Source organism: Scyliorhinus canicula, chromosome 19 (genome assembly GCF_902713615.1).
Source record: "Scyliorhinus canicula chromosome 19, sScyCan1.1, whole genome shotgun sequence".
Taxonomy (NCBI): domain Eukaryota; kingdom Metazoa; phylum Chordata; class Chondrichthyes; order Carcharhiniformes; family Scyliorhinidae; genus Scyliorhinus; species Scyliorhinus canicula.
The window spans coordinates 48,954,991-48,978,753 of NC_052164.1; positions in this window are offsets into that span (position 1 = coordinate 48,954,991).

Consider the following 23,763-nt stretch of genomic DNA (forward strand, 5'->3'; position numbering starts at 1 on the left):
GTCTATGTAATAGAATGTCCATCCCGGGTATGCGTTGTTCCCTGATTATCAGACATTGCATTATTTCACAGCAACAGCTTTACACTTGGTCAATGATCGTAGGGGAGGCAGTGGCGAAACTGTCTTGTTGCTGGACTAGTAATCCAGACTCGTGCTCTGGGGACTCACGTTTAAATCTCACTATGGCAGATGGTGAAATTTTGAATTCAATTAAAGTCTTCAATTAAAAGTCTAATGTTGACCATGAAACCACTGTTGATTGTCGTAGGTGCCCATCTGGTTCACTGATGTCCTTTTGTGGAGGGAGGTGAGGCCTGGTCCAACCTGCATGTGGCTCTGGACCCACAGCAGTGTGGTTGACTCCTAATTGCCTTCGGGATGGGAAATAAATGCTGGCCCAGCCAGCGATCCCATGGACAATGTATATAACATAGGAAGGATCCCTGCACCAATCCCTGTGGTACACTGCTGGTCATAGATTCCAATCACAAAAGCAACTTTCCACCATCACCCTTTACCTCCAATTAAGGAGCCAATTTTGGATCCAATTTGGCAACATGCCTTGAATCCCATGGGCTCTAAACTTTTGGACCAGCCTTCCATGTGGGAACCTTGTCGAAGGCCTTACTGAGTTCCAAGCGAACCATGTTAACTGAACGAGCCTCACCAATAAATTTTGTTTTTCAAAAATATTCAATTAAATTAGTTAGACGGGATCTGCCACCAATAAATCTGTGCTGACTATCCCTGATCAATTCCTGCCTTTCCAAGTGTTGATTAGTCCTGTCCCTCCAGTTTGTTTCAAATAATTCCCTGACCACTGGCGTCAGACTAACTGAACTGTAATTACTTGGTTTATCCAATAGGAATGGGTCCTGTTTTCCCCCACTGGAGCTTTTGAGAGAGGTTCGGATGGTCTGCCTCCACAGTTTGTGGGAGGTGCTTCAGAGTGGCCTTCCTCCCCATCTCTCATCGGCTGTATGCAAGCTGCCTTTCATCCTGGTGGTACTTCCTGCACCCCCCTCCCCCCAGTTAGTTTCTGGTTGCGAACAGGTCCTCAAAGAACATGGGCATTAGGAGCAGAAATGGGTAATTCAGCCCCTCTTGAGCCTGCTCCACCATTGAATCAGTGGCTCATCTTTTCTTGGTCTCAGGTCCACCTTCCTAATTGTTCCCCATATCCCTTTAACTTGTTTCTTCTTTAAATCTGAAATATATCTATCTCCATCTTGAAACCAATTTGATGATTCCAATTCCACCGCACTATGGGACAGTGAGTTCCACCAATTCACCCTCTGCGAGAACTAGTTCCTCCTCATCTCAGTTTTAAAATCTACCACTTCAGTGACCTTTCATTCTAGATTACCCCACAAAGGGGAAGATTTAGTCTACGTTTACTTTATCAATCCCTTTATAATATTTTATATACCTCGGTCAGATCCCCTCACATCCTTCTAAACTAAAACTGTTCAATCTCTCCTCATACATCAACCCTTTCATCCCCGGCATTGATCTGGTGAATCACCTCTGAACTGTCTGCAATGCCACCACATCCCTCAAATAAGGAGACCAAAACTGGAAAAAATACTCCAGATGTAGTCTCGCCACACCCTATACAATTGCAACATCGCTTCTCCACTTTTGTACTCCAGTTCTTTTGCAATTTTTGTTAGTTGATAAAATCTGTCACGTACCAAGGTTTCTGCTTACAGACCTGACCAATCACTCCATACGTATATAGTACAACATACAAAAAAAATTACATACAAAAAATTACAACTGTAAAAAATGATGGAAAGATCAATTTAATATATAGACCTGGCAATTCAAGAGTCCAATAACTGCAGGAAAACTGTTTTTGAATCTGTTAGCAGCAGGAAAATTGTTTTTGAATCTGTTAGAACCAGTTCTTCTGCCCGATGGAAGAAGTTGGAAAAAAGCGTAACCAGGATGGGAGGGTGATGGAACCATCAATTCACCAGACAAGTGTTTCCGATATGAATCTAGGCTTTAATCTACTTACTTCAGATCCAGCCTGTTAACCGTTGATGAACTCTTGGTGAACTCAGGCTGACTCTGGACAAGGGTATTTATACAGCTGCACTAGGGGGAGGAGTCTTGGGTGGAGCCCAGTACAAGTTCCTGACTAATTTCTTATGATTCCTGGGCCAATCAGTTGCAATTTCCTGAGGAAATAAAGGCGTAAAGGAAGTAAAGGCTTCCTTCATTGCAATGTTGACATGGGTGGACCAGGATAAATGTTAATATTCACACCTTGGAATTTGAAACTGTCAACACTCCATGTTGACATCATTGATATAGAAAGGGGCGATTACTGCATCTCGCTTGCTAAAGTCGATGACCAGTTCCTTTGCTTTGCTGACATTGAGCGAGGGAGATGTCTTTGCACCATGTTACTTCTCTCCCATACTACCTCTCTCCCGTACTCCGAATTCAGCAACAACAAGTTGTTGTAGTTGTTGGGGCCAAATCCTGTGCCACAATCATGTGTATAAAGAGTACAGTAAGAAGTCTTACAACACCAGGTTAAAGTCCAACAGGTTTGATTCAAACACGAGCTTTCGGAGCGCAGCTCCTTCCTCAGGTGAATGGCGAGGATGTTCCAGAAACATTTATATAGACAAAGTCAGAGATGCTGGACAATGCTTGGAATGCAGGCATTTGCAGGTAATCAAATCATTACAGATCCAGGGAGAGGGATAATCACAGGTTAAAGAGGTGTAAATTGTCTCAAGTCCGAACAGTTGGTAGGATTTTGCAAGTCCAGGCCTGATTGTGGGGGATGAATGTAATGCGACATGAATCCAAGATCCCAGTTGAGGCCGCACTCATGCGTGCGGAACTTAGCTATATGTTTTTGCTCAGCAATTCTGCGTTGTCGCGTGGCCTGAAGACCGCCTTGGAGAACGCTTACCCGGAGATCAGAGGCTGAATGCCCTTGACTGCTGAAGTGTTCCCCGACTGGAAGGGAACATTCCTGCCTGGTGATTGTTGCACGAAGCCCGTTCATTCGTTGTCGCAGTGTCTGCATGGTCTCGCCAATGTACCACGCTTCGGGACATCCTTTCCTGCAGCGTGAGAGGTAGACTACATTGGTTGAGTCGCACGAGTATGTGCCGCGTACCTGGTGGGTGGTGTTACCACGTGTAATGGTGGTGTCCATGTCGATGATCTGGCATGTTTTGCAGAGATTGCCCTGGCAGGGTTGTGTGGTGTCATGGTCGCTGTTCTGAAGGCTGGGTAATTTGCTGCAAACAATGGTTTGTTTGAGGTTGCGCGGTTGTTTGAAGGCCAGTAGTGGGGGTGTGGGGATGACCTTGGCACGATGTTCATCTTCATTGATGATGTGTTGAAGGCTGCGAAGAAGATGTCGTAGTTTCTCCGCCCCAGGAAAGTACTGGACGACGAAGGGTACTCTGTCAGTGGTGTCCCGTGTGTGTCTTCTGAGGAGGTCGGTGCGGTTTTTTGCTGTGGCGCGTTGGAACTGTCGATCGATGAGTCGAGCGCCATATCCCGTTCGTACAAGAGCATCTTTCAGCATCTGTAGGTTACACTCCTCCTCGTCTGAGCAGATCCTGTGTATACGGAGGGCTTGTCCATAGGAGATGGTTTCTTTAATGTGTTTCGGGTGAAAGCTGGAGAAGTGGAGCATCGTGAGGTTGTCTGTGGGCTTGCGGTAAAGCGAAGTGCTAAGGTGACCGTCCTTGATGGAGATGAGTGTGTCCAAGAATGCAGCAGAATTTGGCGAATAGTCCATGGTGAGTCTGATGGTAGGATGGAATTTATTGATCTCATCGTGTAGTCGTTTCAGTGATTCTTCGCTGTGGGTCCAAAGGAAAAAAATGTCATCGATGTATCTGGTGTATAACATCGGTTGCAGGTCCTGTGTGGTGAGGAAGTCTTGTTCAAACTTGTGCATGAAGATGTTGGCATATTGAGGTGCAAATTTGGTCCCCATGGCTGTTCTATGCATCTGGGTGAAGAATTTGTTGTCAAAGGTGAAGACGTTGTGATCTAGAATGAAGCGGATGAGTTGCAGAATTGCGTCTGGAGATTGGCAGTTGTCGGTGTTGAGGACTGAGGCTGTTGCAGCAATGCCGTCGTCATGGGGGATGCTGGTGTAGAGTGCCGAGACATCCATTGTGACAAGGAATGTTCCTGGTTCAACTGGTCCATGGGTGCTGAGTTTCTGTAGGAAGTCCGTCGTGTCGCGACAGAAGCTGGGTGTACCTTGTACGATGGGTTTCAGGATACCCTCGATGTGGCCAGAGAGGTTCTCACACAGGGTCCCATTGCCTGAAACGATAGGAAGGCCTGGTGTGTTGGCCTTGTGTATTTTCAGGAGGCAGTAGAGATCTCCAATGCGGGGATTACGTGTGATGAGAGCAAGTAGGGTGCTCTGAAGGTCTGGATCCAAGGTCCTGATCAGTCTATTGAGTTGGCGGATGTGTTCCTTGGTTGGGTCTGCGGGTAACTGTCTGTAGTGTTCCTGGTTGTTGAGTTGTCGGTATACTTCTTTGCAGTAGTCCGTTCTATTCAGTATGACGGTGGCCCCTCCTTTGTCTGCTGGTTTGATGACAATGTTGCGGTTGGTTTTGAGAACGCGGATGGCGTTGCATTGTACTTGGGTGACGTTCGGGGCTGCCTTGTGAATGCGACTGATGAATCTGGCATTGACACGACTTCTGACGGCTTCAGCATACATGTCGAGTCCAGGGCAGCGGCCTTCCGGAGGGGTCCAATTCAACACTTTCCTTTTCATTTGCTGCACCGCAGATCTTGCGGTCTGCTGTTCCGGTTCATTGGTCGTCTCCTTGGGTTCGCTGTCGGCCTCTTGGGGTCTGTGGAAGAATTCCCGGAGCCTCATTCGCCTGATGAATTCCTCAGTGTCTGCCGCGAGACTGATGGGGTCCATTTTGGTGGTGGTGCAGAAATTGAGCCCTCTGCTGAGGACTTCGATTTCGTTTGGTTGAAGGGTGTAGTCCGACAAGTTGACAATAGATTTCCCTGTATTGTTTTCAAGTGTGATACTGGGGGAGGCTTGGTTGCTGCTGGTGGTGATGCCGAGTTTCTCAAGCTTCCTGTTCTTGGTGTGCATGTAGGTGGCATAGTATTGTTGTCTCACCTGTTTGGCGGTGTTCCGCAGCTGGTCTGCTGTGTCCTGAGTGCAAGTTGAGAATATGGCCTCTATCTTGGTTTCCAGGTTGCGTCGACTGCTGTAGAGCTGGTGTACGAGATGTTTGAGGAGTGTGCCAGAGGTGCGGCGGCAGAGTCTTTCAGCGTAGTCGGTTTTGTAGGTCGACTTGAGTGGGTTTGTGATCTGTAGCCCTTTCGGGATCTTGTCTGCTTTTTTGCATCTTTGTAGAAACTTAATGTCAGTGTCTATATGCGCAATCTTCCTGGCGATCCTCTCCACTTTGAGCCGGCAGTTTGCGGTGTCAATGGTAGCCATGATGTGGAGATGCTGGCGTTGGACTGGGGTGAGCACAGTAAGAAGTCTTACAACACCAGGTTAAAGTCCAACAGGTTTGATTCAAACACTAGCTTTCAGGGCACTGCTCCTTCCTCAGGTGAATGGCGCATGAGTGCGGCCTCAACCGGGATCTTGGATTCATGTCGCATTACATCCACCCCCCACCATCCGGCCTGGACTTGCAAAATCCTACCAACTGTTCGGGCTTGAGACAATTTACACCTCTTTAACCTGTGATTATCCCTCTCCCTGGATCTGTAATGATTTGATTGCCTGCATTCCAAGCATTGTCCAGCATCTCTGACTATATAAATGTTTCTGGAACATACCTCGTCATTCACCTGAGGAAGGAGCTGCGCTCCGAAAGCTCGTGTTTGAATCAAACCTGTTGGACTTTAACCTGGTGTTGTAAGACTTCTTACTGTGCTCACCCCAGTCCAACGCCAGCATCTCCACATTATAAAGAGTATAGTAGAGGGCTGAGTATGCAGCCTTGTGGCCCCTTGATGTTGAGGACTATCGTTGAGGATGTTGTTGCCTATCCTTGCTGAGAATCCAGTTACAAAGAGAGCCAAGTCCTGGGTTTGGAGTTTGGCTATGAGCCTGATAGGAATTAGTATTAAATTATTGTATTACTACTAGTTCTATACTGATTGGTTGTAAATACTAGGGGTATTATTTATTATGGTATTTAATGCACAACTATACTCCATAAACAGGAGACCGACATAGCTGTCATTGTTGTCAAATGTTCCAGGGAAATGATGTGAAATGAATTGCAGAGAATCAAGCCAAATTGAAAGGTTGACGTGGATACATCTCATGACTAATCGCTAAAAGCACTTCATAATAATAGATGTCAGGGCCACTGGGCGATAGTGGTTAAGGCACAATGCCTCAATTTTCACCAGCGCCAAACTGTATGCTATGCAACCGGCCGGCTCCTGTAGGCAAAATCTGGATCCCACCTTAGCATGGTGAGAAACCAATAATCACCCCTTAAGCCCTATTCTATACAATCAACAGGAGCAATCCATATCCAGCAGCCTCCCTTGATCCAGTGGCCTCCCCATCAAGTGACACTCTGGCGCCCCGATTAGTACGCATTGTGGAAAAACGCGAACCTGGCAGAAAGGCTTCTGCGGGGACCCGGGGAGGGGAGTAGTCATCCTCGCTAACGGGCAATGAGCCTGGGGCATGGGGCTTCCTGTCCCTGGACTCGGACGGGGCTGGAGGGGGGGAGTGGTTGTAGCCCTGGTTGGGGTGGGGTTGACCACCATTTGGGGGGGGGGGTTAGGCATATCGAAGATGTGGGGGCAAAAGTGTACAAGTCCTCCCATGCCAACCTCTGGATAATGTGTTTTCAGTCTGGTGGCAGCACTCATCCCTGCCTGTCTGCCACACTGACTACCCATAACTCCCACTGACTGCGGACATCTCTGGCAGTTGAAGGCTATTGCTCGCTGGGAATTGGCAATCGCAATTAAGTGAGCACTTTGCATCCCAAGTGGATTTCCATGGCTGGGCGGGCCATTACAAGTGGGCTTATTGCATAGCATCCCAATGAGACCATGATGCCTGGACACTGCAGGAGGCAGCAGCACCGACGCAGTTAACTTTAGTTCATAGAATAAACATTATTTTGCATTAAAAAATACTTTTTATTTCTGCTGTACCACACCTGTAGAGTGGGCCGTGTGCTCCCCGTATCACAATCTATTAAAAGTTGTGGATCAGGTGAACTCCATGAGAACTCCATCTCTAAACCCTGGCCCATAACATTAAACAACAGGCTCCTGACCAAAGTCTTGAAAGCCAGGGGTAGGCCTTGTTATTACAGACAAAATACGTTCCAATATAAGGAGTATAACGGGTGGTTTCTTCCTAGAGATCTGGAAATGTGGAATTACTTGAGATTCAGTAATCCTGTTAAGCAGGCGCAAGCAATTTTTGAGCTCTGAATCGAGTACAAGATGTACTTGCATGAAAGTAATGGGAGCAATTGCTATCCCATCTGCATTCCTGCAGGATCATCATTTAACTCAGCATATGGACCCTTTCTGGTCAGTAGACAAAAGGTGAATTTGGGGAGGGTTTATGTTTGTCATAAAAGCAAATTACTGTGGATGGTGGAATCTAAAGAGAAAATGCTGGAAAATCTCAGCAGGTCTGGCAGCATCTGTAGGGAGAGAAAAGAGCTAGCGTTTCCAGTCCGATGACCCTTCGTCAAAGCTGACAGACCAAGAAAGTGGGAAGTATTTATACTGTGAAGGGTCAAGGTGCAGGGTAAGGGAGGGTCAAGGTCAGGGTGAGGTCAAGGTCAGGTCAAGGTGAAGGTTGAGGTCGGTGTCAAGATCATGGGAGGGGGACTCGCCCTGGCTGCCCTGACGAGGTCGTTGATCTTCTTGTGGCACTGGTTGCCTGTCCTTGGGGTCAAACCCACAGCACTGACGGCCTCTGCCACATCCCTCCACAGGCGCTGGCTGAGGCGTGGGGCGACCCTGCAGCCATCTCCAGGGTACAGGGCCTCCCTCTCCTCAACAGCGTCCAGGAGCGCCTGGAGGTCACGTTCTTGGAACCTCGGGGCTGAGCGTCGGCCGGCCATGTTTGGTGTTCTTGCGGGCGGGGGGGGGGGTCTTTGTGATGTCACGCCGGGCGGCGTTGATATGTCGCCCGCATTAACCGAGGCGCCCCTTCTGCAGCGGGTGAAACCAACTTGAATGGCGTAATGCCTCTGCTGGCCCATTCGGGCCCGGAGAATACGTGATGTTTTGTGGGTCCCGACGCCAGAGTCATCAGTGCCGTTTTTGGCGCCGGGTCCTGGGCATTGCGACGGTCATCGGAGAATTTCGCCCAATATTTGGGAAGTTGAAGTCACCCATGACTACTACCCAATCTGTTCCTCCATCTCTGCTGCTACTGGGGGGGCCGATAGAAAACGCCCAACAATGTGACTGCTCCTTTCCTATTTCTGACTTCTACCCATATACCTCAGTGGGCAGATCCTCCTCGAACTGCCTTTCTGCAGCTGTTATACTATCTCTAATTAACAATGCAACTTCCCCTCCTCTTTTACCATCCTCCCTAATCTTATTGAAACATCTATATCCAGGGACCTCCAACAACCATTTCTGCCCCTCTTCTACCCACGTTTCCGTGATGGCCGCCGCATCGTAGTCCCAAGTACCGATCTATGCCTTAAGTTCATCCACCTTATTCCTGATGCTTCTTGTGTTGAGGTATACACACTTCAACCCATCTCCGTGCCTGCAAGTACTCTACTTTTGTCAGTGTTCCCTTCCCCACTGCCTCCCTACACGCTTTGGCGTCTCGAATGTCGGCTATCTTAGTTGCTGAATGACATCCGGTTCCCATTCCCCTGCCAAATTAGTTTAAACCCTCCCGAAGAGTACAAGAAAACCTCCTCCCAGGATATTTGTGCCCCTCTGGTTTGGATGCAGCCTGTCCTGCTTGTACAGGTCCCACCTTCCCCAAAATGCACTCCAATTATCCAAATACCTGAAGCCCTCCCTCCTACACCATTCCTGCAGCCACATGTTCAACTGCACTCTCTCTCCCTATTCCTAGCCTCGCTATCATGTGGCACTGGCAACAAACCAGAGATGACAACTCTGTCTGTCCTGGCCTTTAACTTCCAGCCTAACTCACTAAACTTGTTTATTACCTCCACACCCCTTTTCCTACCTACGTCGTTGGTACCAATGTGCACCACGACTTCTGGCTGCTCAGCCTCCCCATTTAGGATCCTGAAGACACAATCCGAGACATCCCTGGCACCCGGGAGATAACACACCTTCCGGGAGTCTCGCTCGCGACCACAGCATCTCCTATCTATTCCCCTAACCATTGAATCTCCCATTACTATTGCTTTTCTATTCTCCCCCGTTCCTTCCTTTCTGAGCCCCAGAGCCAGACTCAGTGCCAGAGCATCCAAAACAGTATACTTGGTTTTGAAGGGGAATGGCCACGAGGGATCCCAGCACTGTCTGCTCGTTCGTTTTCTTTCCCCTGATTGTAACCCAGCTACTCTTGTCCTGTACCTTCAGTGTGGCTACCTCCCTGTAACTCTTCTCTATTGCCCCCTCTGCCTCCCGAATGATCTGAAGTTGCTCCAGTTCCTTAACACTGTCTCTGAGGAGCTGGAGTTGGGTGCACTTCTCGCAGGTATAGTCAGCGGAGACACCGGTGGTATCCCTCACCACCCACATCCTACAGGAGGAGCATGCAACTGCCCTAGCCTCAATCCCCTCTTTACCTACAGAATATAGCTGCCCTGTGGACCAACTGGACCTCCGTCTTCCGACTCTGCTCCCAGTCAGCTGCACTCTCTGTAAACTCCTGGCTTCCTTCTCGCTCTTTATGGAAATGAAATGAAAAGGAGCACCTTGCTCCCTCCTCATCTAAGTCCCTCAGTCACCAAACTCTCACTGTAGCACCCAAATGCACCAAATGCAGCACTCGCTCAGTCACCAAACTCTCACTATATCACTCAAATGCACCAAATTCAGCACTCAGTGCAAAGACTCTGTCGTTGAGAGCGCAGCTGTTCTGGCGGCAACTCCGGCACGGTTTGGTCTACGGTGTCTCTGGGAGCATGTTGAAATCCTCTTCATCCCCAGGTGTGAGCAGGGGGAAGACGGATTGACCTGGAGCGTGGGGTGCGCAGGGGGAGGGGAGGGTGGCGTCGGGTGTGTGGAACCAGCTGGTGCCAGGTCCCTGAGGGAGACTGTCTTGGCGGCGTTGGGGTACACTACGTAGGCGTACTGTGGGTTGGCGTGAAGTATTTCTACCCTCTCAATCAACGGGTCTGCCTTCTGGAGTCGATAGTGTCTATGGAGGAGAATGGTTCCAGAAGCTGCCAGCCATGGCGGGAGTGAAACCCTGAAGGTGGACTTCCTAGGGAAGGCAAAGAGACATTCATGGGGTGTTTCATTAGTTGCATTTTAGTACGACTTTGGTGGTGCCAAAGGGAACCCTACGAAAGTGGTAAAGGCAGCCATCTGCCTCAAAGGCAGTGCATGGGCTGTCTGCCTTCCCGATGGGGAGCTGGTGGTAGGTAGATTTCAGGTCCACAGTTGAGAAGACCCGGTACTGTACAATCTGATTGACCATATCAAATACGTGTGGGAGGGGGTACATGTCAAGCTGCGTGTACCGATTGATGGTCTGACTGTAGTCAATGACCATTCTGTGTTTCTCCCCAGTTTTCACAAATACCACTTGGGCTCTCCAGGGGCTGTTGCTGGCCTCGATGATGCCTTCCCGAGCAGTCGCTGGACTTCGGACCTGATGAAGGCCCTGTCCTGGGCGCTGCACCATCTGCTCCTGGTGGCGTCGGGTTTGCAATCCGCGGTTAGGTTTGCAAATGGGGAAGGTAGATCGGCCCTTTAGGTTCACGAGGCTGCACACAGTAAGGGGTGGTAAGGGCCCGCCGAATTTCAGTGTTAGGCTCTGGAGGTTTCGCTGGAAGTCCAGGCCGAGTAGCAGGGCAGCGCAGAGGTTGGGAAGGACGTATCAGAAGCTGCTGAACTCCACACATTGGACAGTGAGGGTGGCGATGCAATACCCCCTGATCACTACGGAATGGGACCTGGAGGCTAGGGAGATTCTCTGGTTAGCGGGGTGTACCGCGAGGGAGCAGAGCCTTACCGTATCGGGGCGAATGAAGCTCTCGGTGCCCCCGGAGTCCAGCAGGCAGGAGATCTCGTGCCCATCGACCTTCACTTTGGTTGGAGCAGTTGCAAGGTTGTGTGGACGAGACTGGTCAATCGTGACCGAGGCGCGATGCGGCTCGTCATCGGCGTGTGCAGGCAGTGAGTGGCCAGGGGAGCATGGATCCTGGGTCGGGTACGGTGGCGGTGCCCACTGGCCGCACGTGTTGTGGGGAAAACAAGAGGGCCGCGCCCAGTGGTCACATGTTGCGAGTCAAGTCAGGTGGCGGTGCCCTCGGGCAGCATGTGGTACAAGGAGGGAAAGACAGCACCCACTGGCCACAAGTGGGAGGTGCCAGAACAATAGCGGTGACTGAGCGGGCCAGGCACATCGCAGCAAAATGTCCCCTCTTGCAGCAGGCCTTGGAGAGGGCGCTCTGGGCCGGGCAGTGCTGTCGGGGGTGTTTGGACTGCCCACAGAAGTAACATTTGGGTTCCCCCCAGGGTTGGTTGGCTATCGCGCGGCACAGGTGTTGGTTGGCTGAGGGCGGTCGCTGATGGGTCCGCGATGGGGCAGCCGTCTGCGGAGTCCACGATGCACAGGGGTGGTGGCCGCGCGGTAGGTGACATAGGCCGGGATGTTGCGTGAAGCGACCGTAAGTGAGAGCGCTGGCTTTTTGGTTTCCGCGAGATCGAGTGTGGCCACTTCTAAGAGGCGCTGGCAGATGTAATCTGAATCTATGCCCATAACAAATGTGTCTCATGAGCAAATTAGAGTGTTCCGTGGCCAAAACGGCCTGACAGTTTCAGTCTCTAACTATGGGAACCAGGGCATGCCTGAAATCTTCCACTTACTCACCAGGAAGTTGACGACACGGGAGAGGAGGTGGCTGGTGTAGTGTGTTAGTCCGCTGAGCGTAGTTTTCCTTCAGTAGCGCCATGGCTTCCGCGTTGGTCGGCAGATCCAGGATAAGTGGAAAGATGTTGGAGCTCTGCCGCGTGTAAAGGATCTGGATCTTTGCTTTTGGGATTGGGATCTGGTACTGAACGCTTCGAAACAGGATAGCCAGCCAATGTTGAAAGTCCTTTTTGGCGTTGTCTGTTTGCGGATGCAGCTGCAGCCAATCCGGCTTAATGCGGAGGTCCATCTTCTGAAAACTTAGTGTAATAAATTGATGCACGATCAATTACACAAAGATGAGAGTTGGATGCAATCGAGGCTTTATTACACTAAGATGTGTGGCCTCCTACAGCAGCTGGCGAAATGGCTGCTGTACGGGGAGCACACATATATTTATACTCCGCCTACTGGGCAGAGCCAGCAGGCAGGGAACTACCCCCATACCTGTAGTACAGGGGCCTTACCATAAAGCACCTACATCGACATCCTCTACATACAATATTTACATCAGTGGTGACTACCACAAAGAAGCCATTTGAAATCTTGGGTCATTTATTCTTTTGTACTTGTAATGTATTATCACGTACCTACCACTTCTCCTTCTCCTCTTCCCCCCCCCCCCCCCCACCGTTCCCTTGACGTGCTTAGCTGCCTGCTCTACTGCTGCGTCCAGGTGTATCAGAGGTGGAGGCAGCCTGCTGCTTATCGCATCTTCAATGCCCTTGCCGGCAGCACAAGAACAGCCATACCGCCTGCCCTGGTACTGGCTACAAGATGCAGCCTCGTCAGAGCGGTGCAACTTAGGGGAGTTAGTGGGTGCCATAAAATGGGACCAGGTTGGTACCCAGTGCCCCCTCCATCTGCTCAGTGTCTTTAGTGCACTGCTGGTCACCTCCGAATTGACGTGTGTGCACTGGATACTGATGTGACAGTTATTAATGATATTGCTTTTCAGAGTCTCCAGGTATCAAATGATACCAATGATCAAAGACCAAACAACCAGTTAGTTAGTTAAAGTTCAATGATAGTTTATTTACACACAGGAATTACTTTGACATGCAACATAACACGACAAGCTCCAATTGCACCTAACACGACAACAACCTGCACTTAACTTCAGGCACCCGGATTTAAGCAGAGGGACAATAATTCGGCAGGCTTTGATTACTGCCTTCGATTTTGGCCAATAAAGGGGCAGGTGCCTTGACGGCGGGCGTGTCTGAGCGGTCATTGACCTTGGCCTTTTGGGCTCCCTGAGCAAAGGGAGTAGTGCCGATGAGTCTGTTTCTGTATCTGTTACCCGAGTACAGGTCTTTTGTTCTGGGGAAATGGGCCATTAGAATGCAAAGTAGCTGGGGATTTCGATAGCATCTAGTTATCTGAGTTGCCAATATACATAAACTCTGAGCATCTTGAGTCCTGGGTTGGCCATATTTTCCATGGTCCTTTTGCAAGTGGCCACCTTTCCCAGGATCTTTTGTGAGTGGCCACCCCAGATGGCTATAGGATCTACCTCCAACTAGGGCCATGTGCAACTGCAGAGCCTGCCCAAATTTGGAAACATAATTGAGACACTAGCTAAATTTGAAACTTTTGTTGGAAAGACATGGAGCATAAATATTTACAATTAAATGCACAAATATTCTCCAGGCAATGCTGCCTTTATGATCCAGAATCTTGTCCGAGATGTAGCTCCTTCTGTCACATCCTTTTGCATTCTGTTCCTGGCTGCTGAGGTGAAGCATGCTGCTAGGTAGAGGCAACTGAAGAATTAACCAAAGGGTTATTTATATGTAAATAACCCCACCAATATGCAAGTGAGTTATAGAAAGGTAGCTCGACACAGGCGAAGTCCCGTTTGCAGTACCCCACTGCTCATAAACTGGGATATGCTCTGATGCAAACCAATAAAGGGCATACTCTCACAGACAGAGGGCGTGATTCTCCGAGGCAGCACTGGTTTGGCGAATCGGCTGCCGCGCCAGTTTTCAACGTAACGCCGGTCCGACGCGCTCCCGTGATTCTCCCAACCGGCGAAATCTGCCCCGTCGGCTTCCACGCAGAGCAAGCCGAAGAATCGCCCGAGACACCCAAAATGGCGATTCTCCAGTAGACCCGCTATGCTCTGGCCCGAATGGGCAGAAGTCCCGACGGTGTGACCCCAGTTCATGCCGTCGCCGTTCACACCTGCTATATACAGTCGTGCTGGCTGACGCTGAGCACTGAGGAGGTGAGCGGACGGTCCCGGAGTTCCTGCAGATTGGGGAAGGCTTCCCCGAGAACGCAGTGGCGAACGGGGGAAGTGGGGGGGGGGGACTGGAAGTGAGACTCGGCCGGGGCCCGGAGCGCGGCGGCAATGTCGTTTTGGCTCTGGCGCATGGCTGCCTGTGAGAGGCAGCTGTCTCCTGGGCCATGGATGACGCGTGCACATTAAGCCCAACGCCTTGTAGAACCTGACTAATGGCAGAAACCATTTCACCCATTGCCTCCACCGCGGACGCCACCCGTGCGGTGTCGGCCTGGCTGCGATGAGAGGCACCACTCCCTGCTCCTGGACGCGGATGGACTCCTCCAACTGTGTCTGCAGCTGCTGGAAGATGGCCCTCATCCCGTTATTCAGTCCCTGGGTTTCCACATGTATCAGGTGTCCGGGTGGGTCAAGTACAGCCAGGAACCCAGGAACCGTCTGGGCGGCAGCTGGATGCTGGGCCTGGGCTGCCCTCCGACCGTCCAGCCCCTCGGCTGCTCCAAACTCCCCCTGCTATACCGGCCCGGCTGTGTGGTGCACACCAGACCGTGACCCGGGAGCCTCATCACTTATTTGCCCAACCGAGGTGAGTGTCTCTGTGATGGTGGATGGTGTGGGAGACAGCAGTGCCGCAAGCTCTACGTCATAGTCTGTAAATAAGTCCGGTGTGTCCTGGTCCCCCTCATGGCCCAGCGCAGGGCGCACGCGGCCCATGTCATGTTGTGCTCCAGGTGACTCCGTCCACTGTGTGGCTGTCCTCTGTGCGTCAATGTCCCCTGTCCCCATCACTGTCGTGGCTCATGGCCTTACCTTTGGGCAATGCACAGCCATCACAATCATCACTGTCCGTCCTTTGGCCCTCAGTATTGTCTCTGTCCGTCCTCTGTGCATCCCTCTCCAGAGTCCAGGAATGAGAGTATGGCCCTCCTGGCCGACCTCCTGCCACCCTCTGGCATGCATCCCAGGGTGCGGTTGAGGTTGCGGATGGTCGGCTGTGTCTTGCCGAGACAACCCTGGATGTTCGGCGGCTGGCCCTGGGAAACACAATGATACGGGGGTCGTTGGATACGCTGGGCCGGGTGTACGGTGGTGGTGGGGGCAGTGTGAGCAGGGGGGGGACAGTGGGCAGGTGTGAGGGGATGGGGGGTGTAGTGGCCAGAGTGTGAGGGGGGCGATGAGAGACTGGGAGTGGTGGCCATGCAGGGGTGTCCCACTTGCTTCTGCTCCTCCAACCTCACATTGCGCGACCTCCCGAGTGGCGGATTCCCCAGCAAGGTCCAGTGCCCTCTGCTCGTCCACTGTTAGTGGGTGCAGCACAGGCGAACCCCCTCCAGTTCTCATACGCTCACGGTTTTTGTGAGCTGTCTTGTCATGTTTGGGGGGGGGGGGGCGCGCATGGATAGAGCATCACAATTAGGCGGGTATTATCAGGGCGTTCAGATATAGGCTACATTAATGGTGGGGGGGGGACAGTTGGAGCCACACCATGTCATCTCTCCAGGGGGTCGAGTACAACGTTCACCCCCCTCTCCCTTGTGCCCCGGGGGAGGGGGGGTGGTTGTGACCTGGTTGTGACCCGGGGGCACCCTCATGGCACTTGCCCTGGTGAGGTCGTGGAGCTGCTTCTTGCACTGCTCCCCGGACCGGGGGGTGTGCCCCACAGCACTGACCGTGGTGCCAACCTCACGCCAGGCGCGTCTCACTGTGCTGGACGGCTGGCGATGCCAACATCTTGGGCAAAGGATGGCCCTTCATAGTTCCACCTCATCGAGGAGGGTGTCCAGGTCCGTGACCCGGAACCTCGGTCGCAGCTCTTCGGTGCTCAGCCATCTCTCCTTCTTCTCCTCCTGGGTCCTTCCGTGCGTGGATCGTGCTCTTTAAGACGCTAGCGACGTTATTTGGGTGTCGCACGCTGACGATGCTGCTTTCGCGCTCCGCTACTAGCCCATTTCTGGGCCTGAATCGATCGTGATCGGGGTCGTTTCACGCTGTCGTGAAACTCGACGGCGTTCACGACGGCAAACTTCTTCATTCACAAAAACTTCAATGCTGAACAAGTTCTGGGTTAATGTAATGACTCCGCACAAGACACGTTTAGCCCAAGTTGCCTTGAATTCCCATACAAACCATCACTTTTTTAATAAAAAGCCTCCACGGGAATCCAGAGGCAAAACTCCCATATTTCTGTCCAAAATCTTACTCAATTTAAACTCTAACGTCCGGATTTAGCTGATACTCTGATCCTTCAACCTCAACCTCAATATCCCTTGGATCTGGTTGATAACTTCCAACTCCCCACACATGATTTGCTCTTCCTGGTGGGTGTTTCAGGGCTACTAATCAGGTTGCTTGTCCCTTTATTCTACTACGTGGGTAGCAGAGTGGTTAGCACCACTGCCCCTCAGCACCAGGGACCCGGGTTCAATTCTGGTTTTGGATGACTGTCTTTGTGGAGGTTGCATGTTCTTCCAGTGTTTGCGTAGGCTTCCTCCCACAGTCCAAAAATGTGCAAGTTGGGTGGACTGGCTATGTTAACTTGCCCCTTGGGTTATGGTAACAGGCCAGGGGATTGGGCCTGGATAAGGTGCTCTTTCGGTGGGTTGGTGCTGACTAGAGGGCCGAATGGCCTTCTGCGCTGTAGAGGTTCTATGATTTACTCTAGTTTGGCTGTGTCCAGGAGACCTTTAGTGATGTCTGCCAGCCAGAAGATGGTTGCCTACCCAACCTTTGACACCAGCCCTCCAGGCCTTGATCAGAGGAGTAGGGCAGCATACATGTGTGCTTTAAACGCCAGGGCTGGCTCCAAAGGAGTAGGGCAGCATACATGTGTGCTTTAAACGTGAGGGCTGGCTCCAAAAAGTACACCAGACTTGCCTTTCTGGATTACTAGTCCAGTGACCATTTTACTGCACCCACATCACTTCTGTTAGAACACGTCAGTGACATGGTGCAGCAGTCAGGGGGACAAGACATCCCAGGTCTCCATCTGGAAGCTGTTTGAAGTCTGCCAGACACTTCTGTTCAGAATCTGATGATTAGCATGAAGAACCCTGCTGACAATTGATGAAGGGAAACATGGAACAGCAGTTCTTTATCTTTGTAATGATTTTGTGAGGTGGTGGAAGGGAAAGATGAAATTTGGTGAGGGGGGAAGAAAGGGTTGTCTTGCTGTGAATGTTGAAATAATAAACGTTTCTCAAACTTAAAATACATAAAGGCAACTGTGAAGAACATTACCCATGCTGTATACTTAAATTACAGCCCCCCCCCCCCCCCCCCCCCATCGAATCCCTAAACTCAGAATACAACTGAGCCAAATTCAACAAATATTTACCACACGGGGCGAAATTCTCCGACCCCACGCAGGGTCGGAGAATTGGCGGGAAGCGGCGTTATTTCCGCTCCCGCAGGTTTTCGAATTCTCCCGCCGGTAAAAAACCGGCGTTGTGCAAATCCCGCCGGCAGCCTGTGAAAACAGCTGGCGCCGGCGGGATTTCATTTTTTTTGCACTGACCTTAAATCTCCGGCCCGGATGGGCCGAAGTCCCGCCGACGTGGCCACGGGTCACGTCAGCGCAAATCAAAGTTGGTTTAAAACGGCGTCAACCATTGATGATGGTTGACGCCGTTCAGTGTCGGGGGTGAATGCGCGTGGGGTGGGTAGCGGCATTGGAGCGCGGTGGGGGGGAGCGGTGGGGGGGGCGGCATTGGAGCGCGGTGGGGGGAGCGGTATTGGAGCGCGGTGGGGGGGAGGCATTGGAGCGCGCGGTGGGGGGAGCGGTGGGGGGGCGGCATTGGAGGCATTGGAGCGGTGGGGGGATAGGGGATGGGGAGGAGGTAGGGGAGAGAGGGGTGGGGAGGTGGGGGTGTTGGGAATAGAGAGATCAATCACTTGCCTCGAGTGCCGGTCGATTGGGGGGGGAGGTGTTTGTTAAGAGAGAGAGAGATCAATCAATTACCTCGAGTGCCGGTCGATTTGGGGGGGAGGTGTTTGTTAAGAGAGAGAGATCAATCAACTACTTTAGTGCTGGTAGATTGGGGGGGGGGGGATGGATGGGGTGGGGGGGGGGTTGTGGTTGGGGTGGGTGATGAGGGCAGTGATGACATGGTTGTCTTCCCTGCCACAACCCCCCACCCCTGCAGGCCATGTTTTTCAATCAGCCTGTGATGTTGGCCGCCGTAGTTGCATCCGCGATTGTACAAGTCGCCCTGGAGGAGGAGGAGGAGGAGGAGAACAAGGAGGGGGAGGAGAACGTTGTGGCGGCACATAGACGGAGACGTCTGAGGAGGCCCCGTGTGTACAGATCCCGTTCATCGTTCCTGGAACTCACAGACCGGGCATGCAGGAGGAGACTCCGGATGAGCCCTGAAACCGTGGCACACATATGCAACCTGATGGCTCACCTGGCACCGCGTGGCACTGGGGGAGGACATCCTCTCCCCGTGTCACTCAAGGTTACAGTGCCCTCAACTTTTACGCCACGGGCTCATTCCAGGCGCCGACTGGGGACCTGTCTGGCATCTCACAGGCATCGGTGCACCGGTGCATCCGGGCAGTGACAGACGCCCTTTATGCCATCGCGGACCGCTACATCCGCTTCCCCATGGACCAGGCGAACCAGGATGCCCGGGCCGTGGGGTTCTCTGCCATGGCTGGTTTTCCCATGGTCCAAGGGTTGATCGATGGGATGCACGTAGCCGTGCGGCCACCTGCAGACGACAGGGCCGTCTTCACAAACAGGAAAGGGACATATTCTGTGAACACCCAAGTGGTCTGCGACCACCGCATGATAATCATGCCCGTTTGCGCACGGTTCCCGGGAAGTGTTCATGACTCATACGTGTTGTCGCGGTCGAACATCCCTGGAATGTTCGAGGGACGCCACCGCCGGATGAGGGGCTGGTTGCTGGGAGATAGGGGTTACCCATTGCGGACGTGGCTGATGACGCCTGTACGGAGGCCACAGACTAACGCAGACAATAGATACAACGATGCCCATGCAGCGACCAGGGGTCTAATTGAGAGGTGCTTCGGGATCCTCAAGTCGCGATTCCGGTGCTTGGACATCTCTGGGGGGGGCCCTCCAGTACCCGCCAGATAGGATCGGCCGCATCATTGTGGTGTGTTGTGTCCTGCACAACATCCCCCAGCAGAGGGGTGATGTGCCGCAGACAGAGGAGGGGGGAGTGGAGGAGCGGGAGGAAGAGCCGCAGACTTCCCCAGACAAGGGAGATGGGGGCAATGGTCAGGGCAGACGGGCAGATCATTGGCGGGTGGCCGCCCGACCTCACCGTCTAGACCAGCGAGCACGGGACAGGCTGATAGCCGGCCGGTTCACAGACTAGGGTGGTAGCGATTCTGCAAGTATGGCAACGTTCCACACACCATTGCAACATCCAAGCACCCTCACCCCCCCCCCCCCCCACCCACCCAACACTCTCACTCCCCCTCACCCGCCCAACACCCTCACTCCCCCTCACTAACCATGCACCAAGTCCCAAAACCTCACCAACCATTCCCACATCACCTGAAAGTACAACACCCCTCCATTGCACATCCACTGCGACACAATGGGCAGTCATCACACGGTTGCCGATGGAAGCGTGTCTACTGCTGTCCATGGAGGATGATGACGTCACGCACTGCGATGAGCTCCTGGCTCCATTTCGTCGCTCAATGTCTGACCCATGGCCACAGTACCACCAGCCTTTGTGGACCATCCCTGCATGCGGCCGTCACACTGCAGCGCTCGGTCACATCCTCTGCCCAGAGGGATTGAGAGGGCGGGCAAGGTGAAGGGGGGGGGCACACTCACCTGAGGCCAACATCAGACCTCCACACACACACTGGCACTCAACCTACATCGGACAGAACACAAAGGCAGCCTCTGTAGGTGCGTTAGTGATTTTAATAACAAACAGTTCAAACAGTTCAAAAATGTGCCCTAGACCCTGAATCTACTGTGCCCTTCACCCGTGCCAACTTACTAAGTGTCTACTATCTTGCTTTTACGGACCCTTTTACTACGTCTAGGTGCTTCCCCAGACAGTACAGCAGGACTGGAGGTGGACTCCTGCGATTCCAGCCCTGTGACTTTGGATCCGTTTAGCGGACGTTTCCTGGGGCGGCCCGGCCTAGATGGGCCAGGCCGCGGCTCGGGTGACTGGGATGGCGAGCTGCCAGCCTGTCTTACCCGCTGCCCACCAGATGCACCTGGGACGGAAGGGGGGGAGTCCGAGGTAGCGCGGTGTTCCGGGACCTCCTCTACAGGGGGACCCGGTACAGAGCACAGCACCTCCTCCTCCCTCGGGGTGCCCGATGGCCCCCGGGCCTCTACATGGGTCGGGGGTGCGTCTGGAACAGCCATCCGACGCTCCCCTGGCGCTGCCAGTCCTGGAGGCCCGTGCTGGTACTGACAAGGGTCCTCAGATCTGCAGCCATGGAGCTGAGGGAGTTGACCATCCCTCTTTGTGTGTCGGAGACGCCGGAGAGGTGATTGATAATGACACTCATGCCCTCAGCGATGGACTGCTGAGACTGCACCATGGCCTGATGAGACAGGGCCATAACGTTTAATGCCTCAGCAATCATCCGCTGTGTCTGGTTCATGGCTTCCAGTGAGTGGGAAGCCACGTCCTGGGACACGGACGCCGCCTGCACGGACAGCTCGAGAGCCTGAATACTGCGACCCATGTCAGACACCGTTGCACCCATTGCCTCGACCGCGGACGCCACCCGTGCGGTTTCGGTATGGGTGGCACGTATGAGTGGCACGACTTCCTGCACCTGGACACGGTTGGACTCCTCCACCTGCGTGTGCATCAGCTGCAAGCCGGCCCTCACCCTCTTCCTTGGACCCAGGTTTGTTGATTGCATGGGGTCTATGGGTGGGTCCATTGACTCCAGGAACCCAGGACCAGTCTGGGCGGCAGATGTCTGCTTGCGCCAGGATGCCCTCCGACCACCCGGCCCCTCTGCCGCTCCAACCTCCACCTGCTGCACTGGGACGACAGTGTGGTGCTCACCAGCGAGTGACCCTAAGGAATCATCACTAAAAAGCCCAGCCGGGGTGAGTGTATCTGCGATGGTGCAGCGTGCTGGAGAAAGCTGTGCCGGTAAACTGTGCGCATTGTCCGATTGGCTGTCTGATGACGGCTGGGGTTCCCCCATCTGTGGGGCCCGTCCACTGTCCTGGGTGGCAGTGTCCTGCCCTTGGGTGTCCATTTGTCTGTGCGTCGGGGGCCTCTGGCTTATCCCCTCATCGCGGTGTCTTCTCAGCACTCGTCGCCGGATGCGCCCGTCACGCGAGCGTACATGACAGATGACCACACGTCTCCTCTGCCGCACCGGGGCATCCTGTGGCCGTTGCAGGCCAGAGGGGCCGGGTCGCTCCCCTCCTGTGGTCTCAGTGGGGCATCCTGCAGGCGGGGGACATCCGCGGTGACGGGTGCCTCGATGTCTGGACCTTCAAGACACAAGACAGCATGGTTAAGCACTCAGATCGGGGGATATGGGGAGAGGGGATTGGGGGGGGGGGGGGGGGGGAATATGAGAGAGGGGGAAGGGCCGTGGGTGGCTCACTTGCTCGCGGGCCGCCGACCTCTGCGTTGCCAAACGCCCGGTCCTCGGGTCCTCCTGCCATCTCCAGGGCCCTCTCCTCGTGGACCGTGAGTGGTCTCTCCTCTGCACTGCCCCCACCACTCGCTCGAGACCTCCTGTTGAACGAAAGCTTCTCCTGTTGAAGGGTGGGTAGCAGATGTAGCAACAACAGTGTTAGACACGAAACCAATATTCAATTTGCTTTCCCAATAATCTAGTTTACTGCATGCTAGCTTTTTTTCTTTAATGCTTGGAGACCCCCAGATCCAACGGTTTGGCAGCTTGCAGCACTCTTTCTCCATGTTAATCATATGCAGCTCATTTATTCCTCCTACCGTAGTTCTGAACGTTATATTTTACTTCTTTATATCCCGTCTGCCATTTGTTGGCTAACTAACTTAATCTGTCCAAATTCCTTTGTAGACTTGTGCCTTCACACCAGTTGATGTGTCTGCCACGATTATGGCAGAAGCGATTCCACTTCCCTCATGAATATAAATAGCAATGTCAACCTCATCATGGTTTCTAAAAGCAGATGCTGGAAATGAATTGGTGTTGATGTAGTGTCCTGATAGAAGCGCCAGTGTCGGAGCCTTTAAGGACGTGCAAAGGGGCCAGCACCGGTGCCCAGTGGAAATCTAGCTATTCTAACTCAGGCAAACATTGAATTTGGTTCAGTCCTGACTGGCACCCGAGAGCTTGATTAGTTTGTACTTCCTTTAAGCATTCCTCTCCCCACACACTTGGGGAGCCAGGAAATAGGACCTTAAAGAGTTGCACCGACATTCGCAACTGTAGAGCTACAGACACAGCTGAATGCCATGCAGGAGAGTTGGGACAACCTGTTCCCTGGACAAGGAAGGAGACAGATTCCAGCCGGTGTTCAGAGGTTCAGCGTCACGGGCCCCACTCCAAGGAATCGTCATCAGAGCCGTCATAATCAGCTCAATGTCCTTGGGTCGGTCCATATCAGTCACCAGCCCATATCCCCTGGCAACGGTGATGACACATTAGGGATGGTGACCAGGTCAGACTGGAGGTCAGGTTCAAGGTCAAGTTCAGAATGAAGGTCAGGTTCAAGGTCAAGTTCAGAATGAAGGTCAGGGTCAAGGTCAGAATGAAGGTCAGGTTCAAGGTCAAGTTCAGAATGAAGGTCAGGTTCAAGGTCAAGTTCAGAATGAAGGTCAGGTTCAAGGTCAAGTTCAGACTGGAGGTCAGGTTCAAGGTCAAGTTCAGACTGAAGGTCAGGTTTGGGTTTCAATGTCACGGGGAGGGGACTCACCCTGGCTGCCCTGACGAGGCCGTTTATCTTCTTATGGCACTGAGTGCCTGTCCTTGGGGTGATTCCGGCAGAACTGACCAACTCAGCGACATCCCTCCACAGACGACTATGTCGGCGCGGGGCGAGCCTGCACCCATCTCGGGGGTAGAGGTCCTCCCTCCTGGCCTCTACAGCGTCCAGGAGCGCTTCCAGGTCTCGATCCTGAAATCTCGGCGCTGGTCTACGGGACGCCATGTCCGCACATCTGGCGGGGGGTGGGCGAAAGCGTTATTTGTTTCCGGGTTCGCCGGGCGCCGTTGATGAAGTCGCCCGACGCGTCACTTGCGGGGCGCATTAACATGACGCGTTTAGCGTCAGTCAGCTGCTAGCCCCTCCGGGAACGGAGAATAGCGGCCTTAAAGAAGGCCCCGACGCCGGCGTGAGTAGCACCGATTTTTTTCGCAGGCAACCCGCGTTACGAAGGGCTACGGAGAATCCAGCCCAGGGTTTCAGATGCTCTCTGGTTCTCTCCCTGCAGATTAAAAGTTACAGGCCAGAAGAAAGAGAGAGAACAAAACAGGATAGAAA